Raw genomic sequence first — 22,636 nt, 5'->3', positions numbered from 1 at the left:
CCTCTGTAAAACTACTGAGCAAATGTGAGCCACAGGGTAGATCCCTAAATGGTATAAATGGGCATAAGTACCCTACATCCCTTTATAATCGTTTGACAATTGAGGCTGGAGGACAGCTCATGGGGCTTCTCGCTGATGCAAAAGTGACCTGAGAAATGGAGGCAGAGGGAACTTTTTACTGTGTGGAACATGCACCACTGGTGCTGTTATCCCTCGCAGGTCTTGCTGAATCGCGCAACAAGGAAGCATGGGGTAGGGGAGAAGAGGTGGGTCCCCATGCAGAAGGCAAAGCATATGGCAAAATTTCTACAAATTTCTATAAATTTTAGTGCCAGCTGCTTCTGCTATGTGTTTCAGTTCCTTCAGGAGAGGGGCAGCAGCACCGGGGAGAGGACAGAGAGGCTTGCCTAAGACCATACCAGCCCTTTCACCCTCTTTTTTCCCTCTTTTGTACCTAAGGAGTTGGACACATGTAACACGTGGTGGAGTCAGGTGAGCCTGCAGCGCTGCTGTACCTAGAAGAGGAGTGTGTGACTGCTCTGGTTCTTTGTCACTGGGCCCCTTTGGGCATCGCAGGACTCATCCTGCACTGCACCAGTCTACAGTGATTTTGAATCCCTCAGCCATGTGTGGGAGGTGAATGTATGTGGGTTGTACTACGTTCCTTGTGGGACAGTGAATAGATGTGAGTTGTAGTTACGGAGTACAGGGGTTACTTGAGATGGAACTTCCCTACTATGTCTTTGACCTTCATGCCTGTTTTTGTTTATTTTTACCTGATTGAAGCAGTCCCTCAAGCAAACCAAGAAGCCACTCACTTTTGATCATTGATGTAGAATATTTTTTTTAACACAACCACCAATACCCATTTTATAGAAGGCTGCAGTTCATCTGCTGCACAATAACAACACAATCCCAATCTTGGCAGCATTCAAACCATCAAGTCCATGTGTCTTGAGACAACTGCTGACATAAGGTGCTTTCCACCCCTTTCATTGACCTTTATAAAATGTTCTTGAACTTCTTCAGAAACATGATAAAATAAATATCTTCTGCTCTGAGCCTGGAAGGTCCTTGGAGCCAGGCTGGTTTGAGCAGGAGCCGGCCATGAGCACATGGGCCGATGACCCTAAATGTGTGTGCATTCGATCTGAACTGGCCAGGTACAAAAAAGATAATCTGTATGTATACTACATACGCTGAGCTATATGTAAAATTAGCATAGTTCAATGCCCAGACTAATACAACAGACCTGGGCAGTGCACTGGAGAGCAGGAACGTTCTCGGAGTCTGCCCAGCCTACAGCCCCTCTCTTTATAATAAGGTTGATCCAACTTGAACAGTTCTGCTGGCCACGGAGTGGCATTGACATAGCAGGGACCAAGATGTCTACCACGCTGTCTACCACATGAACCCTTTCATTTTCTCACCACTTCTTTGTTGCTCATCTTCAAAACTTTGCTATTAGTGTTTTCATTTGGTAAGAGGCAGCCTTCGCTAAAATGACAACCCATGATAAGCTGTTGAAAATACTTAGTTGTGCATCTCTTAATCTAGATTTGCACATTTTTCTTGGTGCTTACATGATAGCCTATTAAAATTTCAGAATATTTGTGCTTAGACAGCAGCCAGTATTGTATCTAAGTCCTGTTTTATCTTCCCCACATGGTGAAGAGCAAAATCCCAGAGCTGTGCTGACCAGCGGCATAAGAAAGGTCCTGTCCTGCTTGGAAATGATTAGAGAGTCCTGCTGTTGTCAGCGTTTGAAGAGAGCTGTTGCCAGGCTACTTGACCAGTCGATAATGAATGCTCATTAATCTATTTTCCGCTTCTTGATGACAGTTGTTTGATAGCCTGATCAATTTTATGATTGCCATTTGTGTGACGGCCTCCTGCTGCTTTACTCTGTCTTTTTGTTTTAAGGAAGAGAAGAGCAGAGAGCAAAAAGCTGAGAGCCTCTGTTTCCCCCAGCTTTGGGGATGAAGTGGAAACGCCACAGATTTTTTTTTTATTTGCATCAGTTTTCGAGATCAAAATCTCTTGCAGTATTTTCTGTGACAACCCTGAAAGTATAAATATAGAAACCACAGACAGTTCCCTGGAGACTGAAGGCCTAATATGTGAATAATCTCACCTCCTACTTCATAACAATATCATAGGAAAAAAAAGGTGTATTATGCATACCCACAGCTCTGCTGCAACAGTGTCTAGTCTGGTGTGTGAAGTGTGTGTGTAAATATTTGAAGGGTAGATCTCAAGTCACCGTTGTGGGAGAGACGACACAAATAAGGTGATATAACTTTGTGCTAGCACTTGGTAAGGTTTTGAATATGCCCTGTATTCAGAAGCCAAAGCACACTGGGGCTGGGCTTATAGCTCGTGCAGTTAATGCAAGGTATAGGTCTTACCAGAGCTCAGAAGCATTATGGTGTTCTATGTGCTGATAATCATGCAGTATACTTAAAAGCACAAGTTATCTAATCAACTAATATTTAAAATGGCACTCTAGTTCTGCTTTGTCCTCAGCAAGCATCTCTGGACCATTAAATCATTCCAAAAGTGGCAAAATCCAGCTAGACTGCCAAATTGTTAGAATAATTATGAGATTGAAGAGGGTTGTTCCAGACTACAGAGGCTGAGGCTTTGGGAGTAAGGTTCTTTCATTTCTTTTGCTTGGATATACCTGTAGGATAAATTAAGGATAACATTAGTCTAGGTGTGGACTTGGACTGCTGGGGCAGCACCAGCACGCCCTGCCCTCTCACTGTTACTGGTGAGGAGAAAAGTGATTCTAGCAAAACTTTGTGCTTCTACTGTACACAGACACCTCATCAAAATGATCTGTACTGTTAAAAGCACAGTCGTGTCAGAATAATGTTTTCTCTGCTGGCCCAGCTGGCCCAGTGAGGGAAGGAACGACCAGATGCTCTGGGCTTGGAAAGTCTCAGACTAAAGCACTTGACCCTGTGTCCTGAGCTCTTTCAGTTCATACAACTGTGTCCAGCATATATATATATGTCTGTCTGTATGTGCATATGTATATGTATGTATACACATATGTATATGAACAAAATGTATACATATATGTATATATAAATGTGTCTTTTTGTGTGTGTGTTTATGTACTACAGTCAGAGCACTGTTGAGTGGAAGTTATATTCCTCTCTTATTCTGGGCAGGGTGAGGAAGGGAACAGGGGTGCTTTTGTGAGGGCAGCAAAGGGGGTGGCTGTCCCCTCTCACTGCCGGGTGTGCGACGTGAGCTCTGGGGTTATCTGGCACAGAGGGAAACATCCCGCTCGGCTTGCAGGGTGCAGCTGCATCCAGCCCTGGGAGAGGCCCGTTGGTGCTGTGTGGTGCCTGTTCTATGGTGGCCGGGGCATTCCCCTCTCTGGAGTGGTTCTCTCTGACATCTCCTACCAGCACAAACCTCCCCTGTGTGTGCTAAAGGTAAAGGGAAAGAAAAACCCACCCAAATGCCTTTTAGAGTCAGTCCTAATTTTCTGGTGCTGCTTGTCCATCCGGTACAGCCAGGACTTTGTGAATGGCTTCCTGAATAGCACTGGATGTGTTGCTTTGTATAGGAATTGCGTAAGAACTATTCGCATCAGTGTAACGGCATTTCAGAAAGTAGCTCCTTTAGATCAATTCAAATGAGTGGTGCTGCTGAAATAAATGGATGCAGAGGTCAGACAGTGATTCATGTACAGTGCTAATCAACTTCATGTCTGCTGAACTGCAGATTACTCTAGTATTGCTTCCTCAGCGCCACACTACAGCATGAAAACTGAAGCAGAAGGTTGATCAAACAGGACAATGGTTTTTCATGTGAAAAAGAGTAGCCACCAAGGCCTAACTGTTGAGAAAGGATTTTTTTTTTCTAGGTGGAAACCTGGAGAGGCGCACCTGGCTCTCGTATTTTGGATTCTGACTAATTTGGAATGCTTTCGTGATAGAGAAGTTATCAGCTTTGCACAAGAAACCAAACTGGTTGGTTTCTGGGAGGAGGAAATAGGGAATTTATACAGTCTGTGAGATGTAATAGAGAGTCACAGCATAAGTGCTTTAGTTCTGAGTCTTAAGCTGTCTGGATATGCTGAAAGACTGAGCAACCACTGAGATTAGAAGTCACGCCTGAAGAACAAATCACTCCTCTAGAGCATTTGTCATCAGCACAGCTCAAAGTGCTTTATAAATGAGGCCACTTTCCTAATTTTCCCTTCACAGTTGAGGAAACAGGCACTGAGAACGACATGGGGAACAGACAGACCAGGGTGGAGCCAGGACCAGAAGCTGTCCCTCCTGAGATGCAGGGGGAAAGTTGTCCTTGGGGCCTCCCTGCCCTTGAGGGCCCCGTTCTGGAGCTATGGAAAAGGTCCAGTAAAGATGTTGGAGAAGTAGCTGTGGTGTCTACCTGTGTGCTGGCTCTGTGCAGCCCCTCTGCCTCTCAGTCCTTCAAAATTGTACCAATACATCAAAGGCTGAATGTTTTTTTGATCCCCTTACTAGGAGCTAATAGAATAGAATAGAATAGAATAGAATAGAATAGGACTATTTCAATTGGAAGGGACCTACAACAATCATCCAGTCCAACTGCCTAATTCAGGGCTGACCAAAAGTTAAAGCATGGTATTAAGGGCATTGTCCAAATGCCTCTTAAACACTGACGGGCTTGGGGCATCGACCACCTCTCCAGGAAGCCTGTTCCAGTGTTTGACCACCCTCTCCATAAAGAAACACTTCCTAATGTCCAGTCTAAATCTCCCCTGGTGCAGCTTTGAACCATTCCCACAGGTTCTATCACTGGATAGCAGGCAGAAGAGATCAGCACCTGCCTCTCTGCTTCCCCTCCTTAGGAAGCTGCAGAGAGCAATGAGGTCGCCCCTCAGCCTCCTTTTCTCCAAACTAGGCAAACCCAAAGTCCTTAGCCGCTCCTCACAGGACATTCCTTCCAGCCCTCTTCTCCTACCATTGCTTCTGGTTTCTATGGCCGATGTTACGAAGGTGATCAAGAAGGATGGTTACAGCAGTCTTTTAGGAAACTGTGTGTCCTGGGGGCAGGCAGTGGGTTTTTCTGCAAATTGTCTTCCTCATTGTGAAAATAATGCTCGTGATCTTTGCACAGCCCAAATGGAGCTCCTCATAGAACTGCTCCCAATTCTATGCTCTTCTAAGTCACCCCATCTTACATCTGTCCCTGTGATCTATAAGTGATCACTCTGTCACCTTGAGGGAGACCTCGGCTTCTTCTCGTGGCTCTCTGGGGTGGCCAGGTTCCCTGACTGCCTTGCAGTGTAGCTGCCTTAGCGTTTAACACCCTGTGCTCTTCTAAGGTGTTTTTCCTCATGATCCAGCCCTCGGGGGGCTCTCACTTTCATGCATGGGGGCATGGGACTGAGGAATTGTAGAACAAGGCAGGAGAGTGGATCTCATGCAAAGTTTGGCCTCCAAATTGTGTAAGGAGTCCCAGAGCAGGGAACTGAACCCAGCTGCCTCGTCGCCCAGCCCAACCAAACCATCACTGCGCACCACAAGCCTGCTTGTTTTTGCCCCCGAGACTTGAGTTATGGCCCTGCCCCTCTAGTCTGGGATTTAGTGATGTAATTTCAAAGAGTTTTGATTGATGGAAAACCAGAAAGAGTTTAGAAGATCCTGCAATGTGTTAACAAATCACTCTGTTGATTTATCTGCAATGTAAATCACCCTAAATGAAATGCTCTGATTAATCCATCTTTACTTCATACTTGTAGCACGAGGGACTGATTTAGTGATGCTGAGCCCAGTCATTCATGTACCACATTCATAAATCATGGTGCGCATGTGTTAAACTGGGATTTATAAACCCCAATCAGACTTTCGGATTTCACCCCATAGCTGTGATAGTGGGCACCTTGAAAGTTTTATCAGCTGTATGAAGTATTGCCAGATAGAGGACACTATTGACACGACCGTACCTGGGATTTCCTCTCTTGGAGCCTGGGGATGCTCTGCACTTTTGAATGTGGAGATCAGATCAATAATTTTTGGTTTCCCTTTCTCATTCACAAGTCAGCAGAAAGAAGAGAAGGATGGATGTGGAGAGTCATTTCTGACGGGCACATGGGGGAGAAGGGAGGGAGCGGGGCTGTCTGTAGTAATGGCTGGTTCTTTTATTGCCTGCTGCTTTATGTTTAGTGGAGTCACAGGAGATCAGTATGGGGAAGAGGGAGGCAGGATTTAAAGTGAGAAAGCATTGCTACTGTCCTTCAATCTGCCTGCCTGAATTATTTGAGATGTGGTATTTTGCCTTGTAATTCTCACAATGAGACTAATAACTTTGTAACTGAACTAGGCAACTGTGAAGAGATTTAGGCATCCTCCCCTAGCCCCACCCCAAAAATTTACTTTTGAGTCTGTGCTGCACATAGCAAGTTTTGTGAGGTATGAAATACAGCTGTGCCTTTGCCCTGCAATGCTGTGAGCTTTCCACCTTTGTAATTTTTTATTTTACATCAGTAGTGGGCTGTAAGGAGCCAGAATTGGCAAGTTCTGTGTTAGAGATGTGTAATTCATGTTTTTTCCATGAGGACACCCAAGGTGCAGGAGTTTCTTGTATGCAGCAGTCGCTTTTAAATAAAATGACTTAATTCATAATTGCAGGTATGTATTGTTATGCTTTTAAAATGGAAGATGGCTTTGGCTGATGGAACAAAATAGAATTTTAATTAGATTAGGAATTAAGCCAAACTACCCCCCACTACGCTCTTCCCAATGCTAGGTAATGCCAGACGAGGCTTGATTATAATTATGGTATCATGAGTGTTAAAGCTTTCTAATGCACATAATGATGCTTTAAAAATGACCTCGTGCATACTGAGATTTATCAAGTTATTATAATTTCTGTATATCTAGATTAATTGATCATAAACAGAGCTTCAGGAGGGTTGAGGAAACTGTCTAAATGGAGTGTTCTCCTGAGACTCATATCTGGAGAGGTTGACAGAATTTCTGTGACTTAACGACCCACTTTCTCCCTTGCCTGTGGTCTGATCCTGTGTATGTGACATACAGCAGTAGGGGTAGCTGTACAAACCACTCAGTGTATGTGAATACAAATGAACTTTTCATTCCCCTCAACAGGAGCGTTCGTGCCAAAAGGATCGCTAAATATTTGCCTGTTTCTCGGACTTGGTGCTTGCTCGCCCACCAGCCAGGCAGAGCAACCCGGTGATGGAGAAGGGTTTGCTGGGCTCTCTGAAGCAGCAGGTGTCAGCAGACAGCGAGGAGCTTCCCCAGGTCTCAGGGTTAGTGTCTCAAGCTTTCTGCTGCACTTGGCTGGCTGTTCAGCTTCCAGATTGCAGAGGGCCAGAGCAAACCTAGGCAGAAATCTTCTAAAATAAAGGCTAAAGAGGTAAAAAAAACCCCAATTATGAGAAAGCCTTTTGTGAACAGTAAACTGTGTCCATCACTGAACACTGTTGCCATTTCTGGCATTTGCTAGGAACATCCAGTGCTGCAGAGAAATATTAATTCTCCTTTTTTTTCTCCAATTATCATCATCACTGCAGGTAGCGCTATTTAGAGTTCTGCTTTTGTCTTGGAAGTGATAAGTCTCTCTTGTTTAACAACTGTAGGGAAACCTGGGACAGTCTCACTTTCACTTGATGACACTGAGAGCATTAAATGTTGCAATGAAATCCTGGTTTTCCTGAAAATCAGTAGCAAAATTTTTGCTGACATCAGAAGAGGCAATGTGCTTCTATGGACGCTTTCTGATTTTTCCTGAAAAAGCCAAACTTATGGCTAGTCTGATCTCAATTGATGTAATTTAAATTAAGTAATTACTGTACAACGGCTCTTAGATTCCAGAGCAGATAGGATCATCATGTAAAGGGCTGGACAAGGCGGTATTGAGCAGCGGACTCTGCTTCACAGATGTTATCATCTGAAGTCACAAGTCAGGAGGGTGCTTGATGCGTGTCTAACTTCTGAGCCCACGAATAGTTCCTGTGACTTCAGTGAGAGGACTCTCGTGCCTAACCTTAAGTAAGTGCTGAAATACCCAAGCCACTTCTAAATTAAGACCTAATACACAGACAGTCTTTCTTGAATTTTAGGTTTCCCTGCCTGGCTGCCTTGACCTTCTGCAAGCCTGTGGAGGGCTGATAACTGTGTTTTTGTAGGTAGACTCAGCCAGTGCAGTTTTAATCTAGCAATGATGATGGCCTCAAAATTCGAAATACAGAACATCCTTATACCCCATGGACTGTGCTTCCCTACTCTTGGGAATTTAAGAGGGAGAATGTTGTTGAGAAGAGCACTGTGTATGACTGTAAAATGTAACTACAGCAAAATAAACCTTGGTCACTTATTAAGATATATCTGGCAAAGACAGAGCAGAATGGAGGATCTGGTAGAGCCTTACAGAAGTGCCTGAGGCACGTCGGGGTGTGTGGAGCTGTTCTCTGCGTTGTACCTTGCCAGCTCTCAGGAGTCGCCTGCTTGTGGCTGGGGAGGCAGAGGCGAAGCAGCGTGTGGAGGGAAGATGTATGCATACTGCACTCTTCCAGAAAGCCTTTTTCATTTTTTCTTTCATTTCTTCTTGTTTTATTGCTTAGATCGGTCTTGAGATCAAAGGCATTCTGATGGGATTGACAAGCACCTACTTTTTTGTGGGAACGAAGAAAAAGAAGTCCAATAAGTTGTTTTGCACAACTTTCTACTGTACCATCCCTTTTAATTGAGTTTGCTCCTGTGATTAAACTAAAGTAGCTGTTGATCATATTTTTGGAAAGGCTTTTGGCTTCTGCCCTTTGAAAAATGGAAGGAACTGTCTCCTTAAAGTGAGAACTTGGTCTTTAGGGCTCTTCACCAGGCAGCATCTCCTCAGCAGTCTCACCTATGACTGGATCAAGATCTTGGCTGTTGTTTTTGCTTTGTCAGTCCTGAGAGATCCACTTGCTGATTCTCCGGTCACATCCCTATGCCTCTGGAAAACTCATCAAATCTGAGGTAGCCGCCATTTTACTGCGTTGGTTTTTTGTTACCTCCTTGAAACCTCTCTCTGCTGAGAGTCCTATGCCTCGCTCTTACCTGGCATCAGGCAGAGAGGGGCTGAACTGAGGCTTGGTTGCTGTGCTGTCCATTGCTTCAGGTCCCTGTCCTCTCATCTCCTTTACTGGCGTGCTGCCAGTAATGGGGGTTGTAAGTGGTGTAGGACAGGGACAGGCATCCTTCCTGCTTGTCCATGCAGAATGGGGGTCTGATCCCTCAGTGAGTGCCTAGAAACTAATATATTGATTAATTCCTTCTCAGGGTAGTAGTAGGAATGAGTTACAGGTACCAGTGACTCCTTCAGAGGATTTGTTCCATTAGTGACCAGTGTGCTTTGAAGATGCATGGGTGGAAGAGTAATGATAAACTTTCCTCAGTCATTTGGATTCTAGCTGAGGGCCAGCTGTATTCGAGTAACCCTTTTTTTCATGCGCACTGAAAGCATCTGTGCCTGGGTGTGCGTGTGCTGTGCCTCCAGGTATATTCAGATTAAATTCTCCCTGTGGTAGGACACCTCATATTCCAATACCTTAAGAAATTCCAGGTGATTCCCAACCAGTTTCTAACATGTCACAGGAAATTGCAAGCTTTCAGCTGTGTCGTAGGTAGAGCGCCGTTGCTGCAGCGTACAGAAGGTGGGAGCTTGCACTGCGCCAGCTGCCCTCAGCCCAGCCCGCGTTGCCCTCTGGATCCCTGACGGGTCTCCCAACAGATCTGCATGGGATTCTGCACCCCTTCTAGGCTGGGTGCAGGTGAGACAGAAGGACAGTGTGAAAGGAAAGACAAACCTGTCAGTATTTCTTTCACTGTATATTTGACAGAAAGGCTTCTATTTATTTTTGAAGTGTTTGCAAAATAGGAAGATTAATAAAGGGAGACATGGATAGAGTTTGGAGATGGTGGCAGTGGAGGTGCACAGGAAGGAGGTATTTGTTTCCTGCACTGGGTTTCTTTCTGCTGTGTCCCTCCCCACATACTTTTTACCCAGTTTCTTGATTTCCCTCTCCCCTTTCATTTTCCTTTTATATTTTTACCTCATGGGGCAAGTTAAAGATACCATCGCAAGCTCCATGCATGCAAGGAGACAAGAATGAGCTCACTAGTGTTTTGGTCACGATAAATAGCCATTCAGTGGCACTGTCAGGCTTTCAGACGAGAACAGATCTACAGGTGGAGAGATCACCGTTTCCTTAATGAGAACATCTGCGTAAAGCATCATATAATCCAGCATATAATCCTTCCATGTCAAACCTGTAACACTGAATCCTTAGTTAAGTTACTGAATGAATGAGGGTATTGTGTCCTTTAAAAAAAAAATGCTGTGCTACAACTCTCTCCGCTTAGAAAATCAACCCTTAAAAATAGTTTTGCCTATTTCAGGCCAACTGAGTTTCCTCGTTTCTTTCTCTGCACTGTATGTTGTAAAATGTTAAAAAAGATTTTAAGGAGTAGACACTCTGCTTTCTTTTATGTGTTTACCCACTTTCTGCATTCCATGTCTCTTGGGCCATAAATTGCAAATGTTGATGGAGAGTGTTTGTTGGGGAAAAAAATGAGCACAATTCCTTTGAAAAGTTATAACTAGAGATTGAAGCATTTAACTTCCTTTCTGATTCCTGCAAATGCTAGTTACAGAGGCTAAATAGGAGTCCAAAAAACTTGTGCACTTTTCCTCTTAATGATTTGTTTCACTGCAAGAGAGTGCTTTTGGGTAGAGTTATTCCAATAGCTTTTACGGAGAGTTTCCTGATGCCTCACTGTAGACGTGCTACAGAAAAATCCCACCTGGCAATTCATCCTGGAGAGCAAGCGTGGGGCAAGTGTCTGTGTTTGTGATGGAGAGGCACAAATGATCAGGGAGCCTGAATTCACCGAGATGCCATTTTTCTCCTCTGGGCATTGCTCCTTGCAGAGCTTGCTGCATTTGTGGCCTAGTTTTAATGAGAGATTTTTGACAGCTGTGGCGAATGTTGACATTTTCCTCTATTCTAATTTTTTTTCCTTCTTTGGGTTTGAGCTGAACAGCCAGTATAGCGAGGAAGCTCGAGGGTGCCTGATTCAGCCCCTCTGACTGCAGGTACCATGTCCTAGAGTCTGCTTTATAAACTCCCGAAGATGGTTAATGGTTTCTTTCCCTCATTATTTCTATTGAAAAGTAGCTTCTGCCTCATCCTTCTGGTAACAGAAACATTATAATTCCCAGTCCAAATTTACTTAGCCTTTTTATTCTTTGTTTATTTCTAGTCACTGATCTTGACTAGCTATTTTTCTTCCTTGGTGTTTGCCTCTGGATTATTTATGGATTGCAATGATGACCCCTCTCAGTCTCTGGTTAAGCTAAAAAAAGCCGGCTACTCTGGTCTCCCATAGAGGAATCTCCCTTGTTCTGGTTATCCTACCAGCCTTCGTCAGTCTCTGGCTTTTTTGGAGTTCAGCATGTGTGTGTTGAAGAGGGGCCTGCACAACACCCTCTGTCTTCTGGGTGGTTCCCCCAGGTTCTGGACTGTTTAAAATGGCTTTGCCTATCACAAGGGTCACATGTGACTTTCAGTAAATACATGGGTTTGTTTCTTAAACCCAAACCCCGACCACCATTTGCTGAATGCCAAAGCAAATTCTTGTCTGCGCAGAGTAAGGAATGATAGGTAATTCTTCGGAGAGCTAAAGGATAGAATATTTGTTGGGACAGTCCGGGTGCTGAAGATATTTAAATAGTCTGCTTCCCTTGCTCCGTGAGAGCCGGACAGTTATTGCCGCCAGTCCTTTATACTTGTTTGCTCTGCTTTAGGTTTAGGGCTCTGCTTCTTTAGGCAGGATGCTGTTTTGTAGTAATGAGCGGAACATTTAAATACAGTATTTATGGGTTGTGTCTGAACTATCTGATTATTTGCAAATCACAGCAAAAGCTCCCAAACCTGGCACAGCCTAGTCCATATCGGAGCAGGATTTGCCAGGCAGCCTGGGTGCTGCACAGAGTGGCCACTGTGAGCCTAATGCAGCGGGGGATTTGCGCTGTGCTGTTGTGGCACTTCCAGAAAGCATCTGACTTTTTACTTAAAACTGTTCAGGACAGCCTGCGTGCATAAGACAGAACAGGGTGGGGAGGTAGAAGGGCAAGCCTGGTAGTGGTATCCAGCTGGCAGAAAAAACAGAACGAAATCGCAAGGTGTAAAAAAAACGTAAGGTCTGGGAAAATCTGTCCCTGGTCTGCAAAAAATAGTGAGTGGATTTATTGTGCCATTTAAAGGTATGGGAGGTGCAGGCAGCAGGTAAGAGATTTGATGCAGCTGGAAGCCATAGGTCAAAATTTCAGTCAAGGTAATGGAGAAATTGATGGCACTGTGTGGCTTTTTGCCAGCTGAAGATCGGGCTTAATATTTGTTTTCCCAAGTAAAAGGGTTCGGTCAATCCTGCAGCCTGCCTGGAGAACAAAGGAGCGAGACAGATTTAATGCTCATTCTGTTAATTGCCCAATGGCCATTCTTTCAGCACAGATCTGTGTTTATGTGCCAGAATAATTTGGGTTTGTGTCTGACACAGGACATCTGACTTGTGGAGGGACTTCAGTCTGGGCTGTTATTCTTGGAGGACTGGGGAAATGAGGGCATATCCTCCCTGCCCTTATAGTCTGCAACTGAAGACACCATTCAGGTAGGAGTTGTTTCCTATTGATGGCCAGAGAGATGAGTGACATGTAAACCCTCTTTTAAAGCAAAGTGAGAGGGGAAGAAAGAGACAGAGAAGAGACAGAAAGGTCCTGAAGGGTTTTCTTCAGCCTGGCTTAATTTGGAGGTGACACTTCATATGTCAATTTAAATTAAGCCATTTCAAAGAGCACCCGTCCCAGAGCCTCTGATGCACTCTTAAGATGGCAACTGTGGGGCACGTTGGGTGAATGACACAGCTGAGGACAGAGACGGAGGGGTCTGCAGGAGGAGCTGAGATGAGGTGCTTCATGGTAGGGCTGCTTTGTCCCCTGACGTGTATGATCGCATGTAATTACCAGGATGCAGTTCACCCCTGTTTTCTTTATCACATGTTTGGGCCTAGCATTCTGGTGTGTTAAGTCCAGGCGTCTTGTACTTATGTCATGGTTTTCTGCAACCCTCCTGATCTGAGTAAAGTTTAAATAGGAATCTTGTCTGGGTGTTGAACGGTTAATGTAACAGAAAGCTAACACCTGCATCTGCAGCCTTGTCCCGTCCAATGCAGCTGAATAGCATTTCATGATGGCAGGGAAATAATTCAGTAAAACCAGGCCCTGCTCCGTGGGCGATGAATGACGCTCAAGTGAAGTAGAGGTCACTCATGTTAATCTGAAGCAAATAGGATTGTGGGACTGGGGGAAGAGGGCGAACCTCCTTTTATGTACAAATTCTATAGCTCAGAGGCTTAGGAAACCCTTCATAGTAAACATTTGCAAAGTATCCATGCCATTAACCTTTTCCGAGAGGAGAGACAAATGGTTTTCCTGCTTCATTTTGTGTAGGTCTCACATTTTGGTATGTATGCAAATTGTGCTGGGTGGCAGTGTCTCATACAAATAAGCTTGAAATGCAGAGGCAGCCATGCAAGCAAAATGGCTTGCCTTTCCCTGCAGCTGCAACGAGACTTTTATCACAGAAGGACTAGGCAGGGAGAGAGCCTGATTTGTAAGGAAGCATCAGGAAGAAAGAAGAAAACCAGGAATCCTCCTAAAATGCTGGCACAGTAGCAGAAAACCCGGGTCCATGCTACAGTGCTACCCTGTATTTCTGATACCTGAGGAGCATCCAGCACTTAGGTTTTATTTTTCTTGGGTTTTGGAGCATCCTTATCCTAAATTCTCAAGGCATGGAAATACAGGAGCGACTCATGGCTGTGCAGAACTGGGGAGGTGACATTTGGGGAGAGGAGATGAATAGCACCTTTTTGAGATCAGGACCAAAATGAGCGTGGAAGGTGATACAGATATGAAACGCAAGCAGGCAAATTTGCAGGGATATTGACTGCCTGTTGTAAAGAGAGTGTGCGAGGGCTGGCATTACATTGTGCTGCTAATGCTCTCTGTCCCAGATCCTTTGTGGGGCTGTGAATCAGGTTTTTCCACACTGTTTAACAGCAGTTACTGATATGCCTGTATAGGATCATCCCAGTTATAAGTCTTCTGTGTCTGTAACCCCTTTGCAATGTTTCTTTTATGAGTTGGGTAGGCATCGGGCACTTACATTTCCAAGGGATGAGTCCCCTGTTCTCTCCATCTTAGGCTGTGCTTTGCCATCAGTGTACCAGGAGTGAGTATCCAGCAGGTTCGACTGAGTTTGACTTTCTGAGTCTGCAGTGTATCTTGGTTAACATAGTGACAAGAACAAATGTTATTTAATTTTAGTGATAGGTGACAGCAAAGCAGAAGAGAAATGGTCCTGGATGCTGATAAAAGTCCATAAAGACATGAGCTTCCCTGGCTTTTGTTTGCAACCAGACCTTTCTGGAGTTATGGCTCATTTGACCCTCCTGTGCTGGAGTAAACCAGCAGCGCTACCTGCCCACTGAATGCGAGAGGGGCTCTAAGCAAGTGTGTGTAGTGCAGTCCATCAAGCAGAGGAAAGGGGCTACTTGGGGTTATCGGTTTCTTCTCTGTGTAGGTGCAGACAGCCACAGCTTGAACAGACTCCTTGCTTTCAGCGAGGCGAGCTGCGAGAAAGAGAGAACAGTGCAGCTGCAGATTCACACCCTGCCTCGCTGGATCCGTTCCCTCTTGCTCTTTGATCTTTTTTCACACTGAGTAACAGGCAGCATGACTGCAATGTGATGCTCTGGCTGTAGACTGCATTGTCGTGTTGGAAAATGAATTGCCTCAGAGCCTTCAGCCTATCTCCTGGGCTATTTCCTGTTAAAACCAGGAAAGCTGGGATTTCCACGTGATTTTGAAGCTCAGAGCTCTGATGTACAGAGAAATCCTATCTCTCCATGTTCATTCTTTGCTGCTTCTGGTCCCTCCTTTTCTCTTCCATTATCTCAAATGCTTTTGGAAACTTCATTTTCAAAGCACTATACCGTCTCATGGGCCACTGCTCACTGGAGTTGCCTTGTGTGGGCATCATGGCTTAGTAGGAAATGCAACACTGGTTTGAAATGTTTGGCAGACAAGATAGGGAAAAATACATCTGTGAGTTATTAAGGGTGAGAGTAATGTCTTTTACCTTCAGAGTTTACAGATATTTTTTTCCCTTCTCATCTGCCAAGCACTTACGCTTTTCAGCATTGTCTGCGTCCGGAGGGTGTCTGTCTTGGTGGGGAATTATCTTGGACGTGCAGCCTGCGTGAAGCTGCCTTGGGCACCTCCTGAACGCTCTGGCTCTGTGGCTCAGTCCTGCGCACGCTAGCTTGTATCGGTTTTAGTGTTTCACCTGCGGTCACTCATGAACTGATTCTGTAGTGGGAGACTTTGGTATTTCATTTTGTAACTATTCATCCTCATGTGAACTGCAGGTTTCAATAAGAACCTGGGCTGCACTCTTCCCTTGGTACTGAAAACATCCTTTCCCCAGAGGTGAGGGCATGCTGCCTGTGCTCGTGACGCCTCTGCCTCTGGAGAATGGGCGCGTGATGAAAACAGTGGGGTTTGTCTAGTGAATTCCTGATCAGACCCTCAAAACTTGCTGAAGATTAAGCAAGTTAAATCCAGCTTTTTCCCTGACCAGACCATTGCCCTCTGAAAACAATCTTTAGACAAAAAAGCTCTTTTATTGTGGTAGAGTTTTCCCAGTTGTTAGGTTTTGTGTGTGGAGGTCAAATCTTTGGTTAATGTTTCATTTTTGTGGCCTGTTGTAAGTTGTTTCCCTTCCATTCCTACCATGTTCCTGGCAAAAAGGGAGGAGAGAGAACACAAGCAATGCCCTCGTTTCCCCAGCTTCCCTGTGACGCAGAGGTAGGTGATTGCCACTTGTTTTTGCAGTTTTTGGCAGAAGTAGTCTTTAACTCCAGCCATTAAAAGCATGTTGGACTCGTGTGTCCATTATAATTTCTAAGGTGCGGGAGCTGCTTTCTAGACGTGCCAAACACCTGGGAGCTTCATTTGAAATGGCAAGTGCTTCTAAAACTAGGTTTACTGTGGAAGAGAGCACTGGGAGGAGCCTTTTGTGTCTTCATTTCTCTCCCTCTGCTGTTGCAGGCAGTTATGGCCAGTGATGCTTTCCATGAGCATACTAGGTGCCATATTGAAATCACTGGGTTTCTCGCCCATCGTAGGGCTGTTCCACTCTCTCCAAGGTTAGAAGCTGTCTCCTAGCTTACAGTTTAAACTTATGGGCAACCTGTACCTGTTGCCCACATCATCAAGGAAGAAAGGCAAGATGCAAAGGCTGTATTTTAATTAGGCCACAATCTAATTAACTCACATGTGAACACAGCCAGACTGCACACTGTGATTTTCTTGCTCATTCCCACTTCTTTCGGGATTTGTTACCAACCTTTCTCTCTCTGTGGGAAGAACCTGGAAGCCAGGAGTTTTGAGCTCTGTTTCTGGCAGTGGTATTGATTCACTTGTGACCTCGTGCAAGTCCCTTTGGGTTTTGCTTGTAGGGCTTTACAAATGTAAGAGAGAGACGAACACGCTTCCTTCACGTCTCAGCATTTATTGTGAGCCTTAATTAACACTTAGAAAGCAAGGGGCTTTAGGCTACAGGGTGCTGCAGAAGTATATTGCTGTGGGAATACAATTAATAAATAATAACACATATGGTACAGGAGTTCCCAAACTGCATATTGCAATGGTTTATTTTCATTATTTGTTTACTGCATACAGTCTGTATGAGTCGTACTATACATCTCCTTAATTTTCATTACTGCTGGAGAAACCCTGGGTAGGCAACATCAATATTCTGCCTCGTAAAGTACTGGCTTAATGGTACTGTGATCCCAGGTAATGGGAAACTATTACTACTGTGCCCTACTGTTCTTTGGCTGCCAGTTCTCAGACTCCAGCTCTCCCATCATGGCCCCGCTCACAAGAGGATGGGACAGTTCTAACCAGCTAGTCTGACCTCCCATGCAAAACGGATCGCAAACTTTTATCCAAAGATTTCTACTTCAAGCCCAATAACTTCTGCTTAGGTTAGAGCATGTCATTTAGACAGACATCCAGTGGGGAAGCAGAAACCATAAGTCGGAGAAAATCTACTGCTTCGCTTAGTAAATTATTTCAGTGGTGCATTGCTTTGGTCTAAAAATGCTCCCCTTACTTATTTCCAGCCCCCAGTCTTTGTTGTGTTCCTCATTATGCTTTTGTTTAAAATTAAAAAAGACTCAAGCACCCACTAATCTCAGGATTTTTCACTGCACAGGTACATGCAGACTGTGATTGAGATGCATCTTAACTTTCTCATTACTAAATTACAGGCACTGAGCTCATTTCAGCTCTCTCTGCAAGATGGATTATCTGGACTTTAAATTCTGGGGTTTTATCTCTTTTGCTAAACTCTGTGCCATCAGACATTGTCCTTGTTAGCGTGAGCACCAGAACTGGCACTACAGCAACCTGGTAATGACGGTTAATCACTTTTATCATCAGGAGCCTGCGTAACTCGGATGCCTTCCTGGGAGAGTTCAGGATCTAAGCCTCCTGCTTTGAGGTGGCTCCTTGCAGGATGAGTATCTGTTTCTGGCTCCAATTATAAGATTGTTTCCTGTGTGAAGGTGAAAAAGCAAACAGGAGGGGGTGACCCAACAGGGAGAGGACAGAAGGAAAGGGAAGGGAGAGGGGCACTGGGTGCTGTGATCTCAGGGAAGGCTAATGTGTATGTCTGTACAAGGCAATAAGAAGAGCTTGCCCTACAGGGCATTAATTGCGAGCGTAAAAGGATGAGTTTGGCTCCATGTCAAGGACAGCCATGGAAGGAAAACACAAATCCTAAGCCCGTGTGGCTCAGAGGTGAAGTGGCTCTGCTCTTTCCAGAGCTTGTGTCAAGGAAACTTTATCCATCGGAGTATGATTTTGTTGCACTTTTGGATGTGTTTCACCCTCTGTACTCCAGTCCTTTGCTCTTCATCTCTCAGCAGCCTTCATTATTATTTGTCAGTTAGATTGGCATGTTCCTACTGTTGCCAGCTTCTCTAATTTTGCCAGACTTTTTTCATAAAGCTCCCCTGAGTGTAATTATTGCCCTGATAAGGCTAGGTGCTGCACGTCTCTCCTTCAGTGGGCAGTACTCATATAGCACAGGGGCTCTGCTAAGTCTCCTTGACATTTTGGGGGAGCAAAATAAGCAATGGTGTCCAGCAAATGCTTTTGACTTGGGCGCCTTTAATGAAATATTCCTTTGTGCAAAGTGTGCCTGTTTGGGTTCCCCTTGCTTCTCTCTCCCAGGAAAACTGGATAAATTACCCATGTTTGTTCCCCAATGGCTGTCGCTGTGAGTGTCATGGTTAGGGATGAGATCACTCACGGTACAGCCATTCTTTCTGGCTCTCAGCACACTGCACGATACCTGGGCATCTGAGGCTTGAGGTTTTCTTTTCAGCTGCAGTCCTTAGAAACTGAGGGTCCAGGGGGCCATACAGTCTTTTCAGGTAGAAGCCAGTATATGTGTATGTGTATGTGTATGTGTATGTGTATGTGTATGTGTATGTGTATGTATATGTTGGATGGATATTTTTTTGCATTGATGTCTTCTCATCCAGCTAGCAGAAGCATTACAAAGAATCTCTTGAGATCTCAAGTGTTTCCTTAACCGTTATCCTTTCCCTACCAGGAAAACATGTTCATTTTACTTAAACAATCCTCGTATCAGATTATAGCATGAATCTACCTGATTTATTTCCTGCAGCTGATAAGAACAAAGCGGTTGGGATATTGGAGAAGGCACAGACTTTTCCCCTGCTAGGGAGAGGACAGGAGGCAGTGGTACCTGTGTGCTCCGGGTCTGGAGAGCTCCACACCCCGCAAAGTGGCTTTGTAAAGGTTAATTAAGGGAGAAGGTGCCAGTAGATGGCACTCATGAATACATAACATTGTCTAAGGGTTTTGCAGGGCCACACTCACTTCTTTTGGGCATGTGTAGCAAAAAGTGCAAAATAATAGTGCAGCATTCACATGCTGAATTCACAGACACGGCTCCAAGGCAGGTGGCCAGTGCTGCAGTAAGCAGATAGCCTTTGGGTTGGTGAGCCCAGGAGGTGGGGAGGAGCAATTGCTGTCTGTTCAAAAGAAAACCGATGATGCCCCTGGGTTTGATGGCCGTCCTCATGCCCCCCCTGCCCTGTTTCCATTCAGAGCAGCTCACCTCTCCAGGCCTTGTTGGTACAAGGACACTGGAGGGACGTATAGTGATGCAGGCCTGCCAGTTCAGTGGTGGCAATTCTGGACAGACAGTTTACTGCAGGGTCAAAATGATTTTTGCTTGGAAAATTACAAAGTAGAGCAGTTACTATAGGAAGTAGAGTCCAAAGTACATGGGTTATTCTGCAACGCTAACATGTATATGGGACTGGCTGTGCTTCTCCGTTTCCCTTATTTAGGGTAAGATTGATCTGTTTGTCTTACTTACATGAGGTTTGGGTAGCTCATGGAGTGGAGTTCCTACAGATTAGCCACTGCTTGTGGGCCGGCACCCCTAAAGGAGGTGCAGCAGGGACAGGGCAGATGCAGATGTCATCCTGCATTGTGCCCCCTACAGGGCTGCAGCCCACCTGAGGTAGAATTTGGTTTCATATTTTTGGAGACAATAGAGGGAGGAAAATTCCTACGTTATATGTGAGCTCTTTTGGTTTGGGGTTTGCCTTTCTGAACCACAACCAAAAGAGCTCGAGGCTATGAAGCTTGAAATGCTTTCAGTCCCAATGCTTTCTGACATTAAACCACTAAACAGTGAACAGATACGACCTTTCTCCTCCTGTCTTCTGAATCCATCCAGCTGATCCTGAGCAGATCACTTAGGTGCAAATGAAACACAGTTTCTTAGTCTTCTTCCAAGGGGACTGGTGTTGGTATTGTGACTTCCCACCTCTCCAAGGAGTGCTGAGGGTGGCAGTGACAGGAGACAGGAGCTGGCGTGTGCAAGGCTGCCTGTCTGTGCCAGCTCTAGCGCAGTGGGCTCTGGCACTGCCCGCCCTGGGACTGAGAGGAGTTAGGCTTCCAGTTGTGCCTGCCCAGTGCCCCTCTGCTTGGACAGACCTGTTCAGCTGCTGTCTGGTGCAACAAGTGGCCAGAACTGGGGCTTCAGTCTGCCAGCATTCGTTCCTGATGGGGAAAGCAGTGACATTCAGCTTCTATTAGAAGACAAAAATGGCATCACAGGCCATCTGAGGGCACATTTTCAGCAGTCAGAGTGAAGGCAAGGTATGGGCTCTATTTCTGAGCCAGAAGCGCAGTCTGTTCCTGGTCCATGGGACTTGTCAGCCCAGCAATGATTAGTGAGGCAAAAGCAAAGGCTGCAAAGCTCCTCCTGCCCAGCTCTGGTGAGAGAAGGTGATAAGGGATTCATTGTGCAACCAGGAGATAATTGGCAGCAGTAGCATGAAGCAATGCCAGACCCTTTTGCCATAGCAATTGTCCACACACTTTGTTCACAGCTGTAATTCACCTTGCTGTGCAGTCGATCTGTTCTGGACCATGCACCATTTCGAAAGGAGCGTGGCTGCCACGTAAAATCAAGTGGGATGGCACAAAGGCTGTGTGCGGGATTAAGTGTGAAAATCCATTTTGCTGGTGCAGGGCTTGGGGGAGGCAGGTGGTGAAGGGACTGGACGTCCAAAGGGCAAGCCAGCCTCCTCTTCCCTCTCTCCTTCCTCACTGCAGACACTGGTAAGTGTAGCTAAGACTGTACAATCACTGAACTCCTTGTGAGGAGGAGGAGCTGGGCTCTATGTGCCTCAGCCTGAACTGACAGATCACGTCTCTTATGGGGGGTAGAGCCCACGTCTTGTGTGATGACAAGCTTGAAGGAGCAGGTACCAGGTCTCTCTGATGATGGCTGTGTGGAAAAGTGAACAGAGAGCTTTTGGCTTAGTTGAAATCCATATGCCTGTGTCTTACTTACCCTCTTCTGCACTGCATACTGCAGCCAGGCTTGATGTGTCTGCCCTGTGCATAGGGAGAGTGGGATGAGGCTGTCTGCTGATGGCCTCGACTGTAGCTTGACCTGTAGGTGTCAGGTCCAAGGGGACAGTGTGGTTAGGGTGAGTGGGCTTGGCTAAGGTGGTCCCTTGGGAGCTTCAGTCCAAGTTAACAGGAGCTGAAATGTTGGTGATGGACGAGCCTGTCCTGCTGGGCAACATAGGTCTGTACTTGCCAGCTTTGAGTCTGTGGCCATGTGTCACATAGTCCTGTGAAGAGTGAGTGTGCCCTGGAGCTGCCCAGCCCCACATCAGTCCCCGAGCTCTGCCCCAAGGAGCTGCTGTCTCCAGAAATGGCTCCTTACCTGCCATCAGCAGGGGTGCGCACAGCCCTCTGAGATGCAACAAAGACAGCACTTGCCAGAAGGATGGTGCTTCTCTTCCTCTGATGATGAGGAATTTATCTGGCATTTCCTCCCTTGCTTTGCTGAGACTTTCTGAACTTCTGGGATTTCCTCCCCTCACCATGGCACAGCAGTTATTCCCGCCGGGGCAAGCACCCATGGCCTCCCTGAGCAGTAGCTCTCCCTTGGGCTGTGCAAGATAATTGGCCTGTTTCCCTGGTGTGGGAACCAACAGCTGTGCAAGACGGGTAATGAGAAGAAGCCAGGGTAGCAACAAGATTAAAAATATGTATGAACAAACATCTTGTTTCGGCTGCAAGGATGCACTGAAGCAGAAGACACCGGGTCCTGCAGTAAGCCAGAGGCAGACTGGATTGGCATTCAGACTGGCAGTCGCACAGTAAAGCAACGCTGGTAGCACGGGAAAAGTGAGGGCAGGAGCCCAGTCTTATTTACACTGGTGTAAACTGGAGTAATGTCATGGAATCACCTATTACATGTGGCTGCATCCAATTGGCTGGAATCCAGCATGGATACATGGTGTCAGGAGAGCAGGCAGGATGCCAGTGAATCCAGTACGGGCCTCTGGCTCTGCTCCTCTCCGCCAGTGGCCTCAATACAGGATGGTACCTTTCCTTGTAAAGATTGTTCGTATGGAGCCGTTATCTGCTTACCAGATACCAAGAGCAGGGAGATGGATCCTGAGTGTGGTGACCCCGTCCTGGTGGGTTCCGTGGGGTATCGGCAGAAGCTAAGCGTGATTGTCAGTGAAGGTGTCTGAGTGACACAGAGGTGGAGGGGGTGCTCCAATGAAACAGGTTGCTTTTTCTTTCATGAAAAAATAAAGTAAAGGTATTTAATTTTAATTTCTATTTTAAGGGTGATTGTTCTTGGCTGGGTTGGGTCCCTGTAACACTTCACAAAGTGATTTCAGATAGTTGAAGGCTGTCAACACACCCCAGTCATTTTCCTCTCATGCGGTGACGGATTTTTTGGGAGGAAGGTTTATGACATATCCTTGCATTGAAGCAGCTCAGACTGGCAGGGAAACTTATCAGCTAACTGCAAAGGCACTTTGATGACAAGAAAGGCTGTCTTGGTACATTGGCTACAGGTTGCACATATGCAACCTGAAGAGATGAAGGCCTGCTGTGAGATCTCTTCACA

The 22,636-nt window shown here is 45.7% G+C and overlaps 1 protein-coding gene across 2 annotated transcripts in view; it reads left to right on the top strand.

Moving 5' to 3' along the window:
• PAK3 (p21 (RAC1) activated kinase 3) overlaps positions 1–22,636 on the top strand; it is a 148,824-nt gene that overhangs the window by 30,153 nt on the left and 96,035 nt on the right. Inside the window, exon 1 of one of the 2 annotated variants that reach the window (XM_087748438.1) lies at positions 12,571–12,683. The exons of the other annotated variant lie outside the window; for it this stretch is intronic. The gene's annotated coding sequence lies outside the window, so the exon portion shown is untranslated. Of the gene's footprint in view, positions 1–12,570; positions 12,684–22,636 lie in introns of those variants that run through there. 2 annotated transcript variants of the gene reach the window in all.

Source organism: Nipponia nippon, unplaced genomic scaffold (genome assembly GCF_047370975.1).
Source record: "Nipponia nippon isolate SJK-2023a ecotype South Korea unplaced genomic scaffold, ASM4737097v1 scaffold_12, whole genome shotgun sequence".
NCBI classification, from domain to species: Eukaryota; Metazoa; Chordata; class Aves; order Pelecaniformes; family Threskiornithidae; genus Nipponia; species Nipponia nippon.
This window is presented reverse-complemented; position numbering and strand designations above follow the sequence as displayed.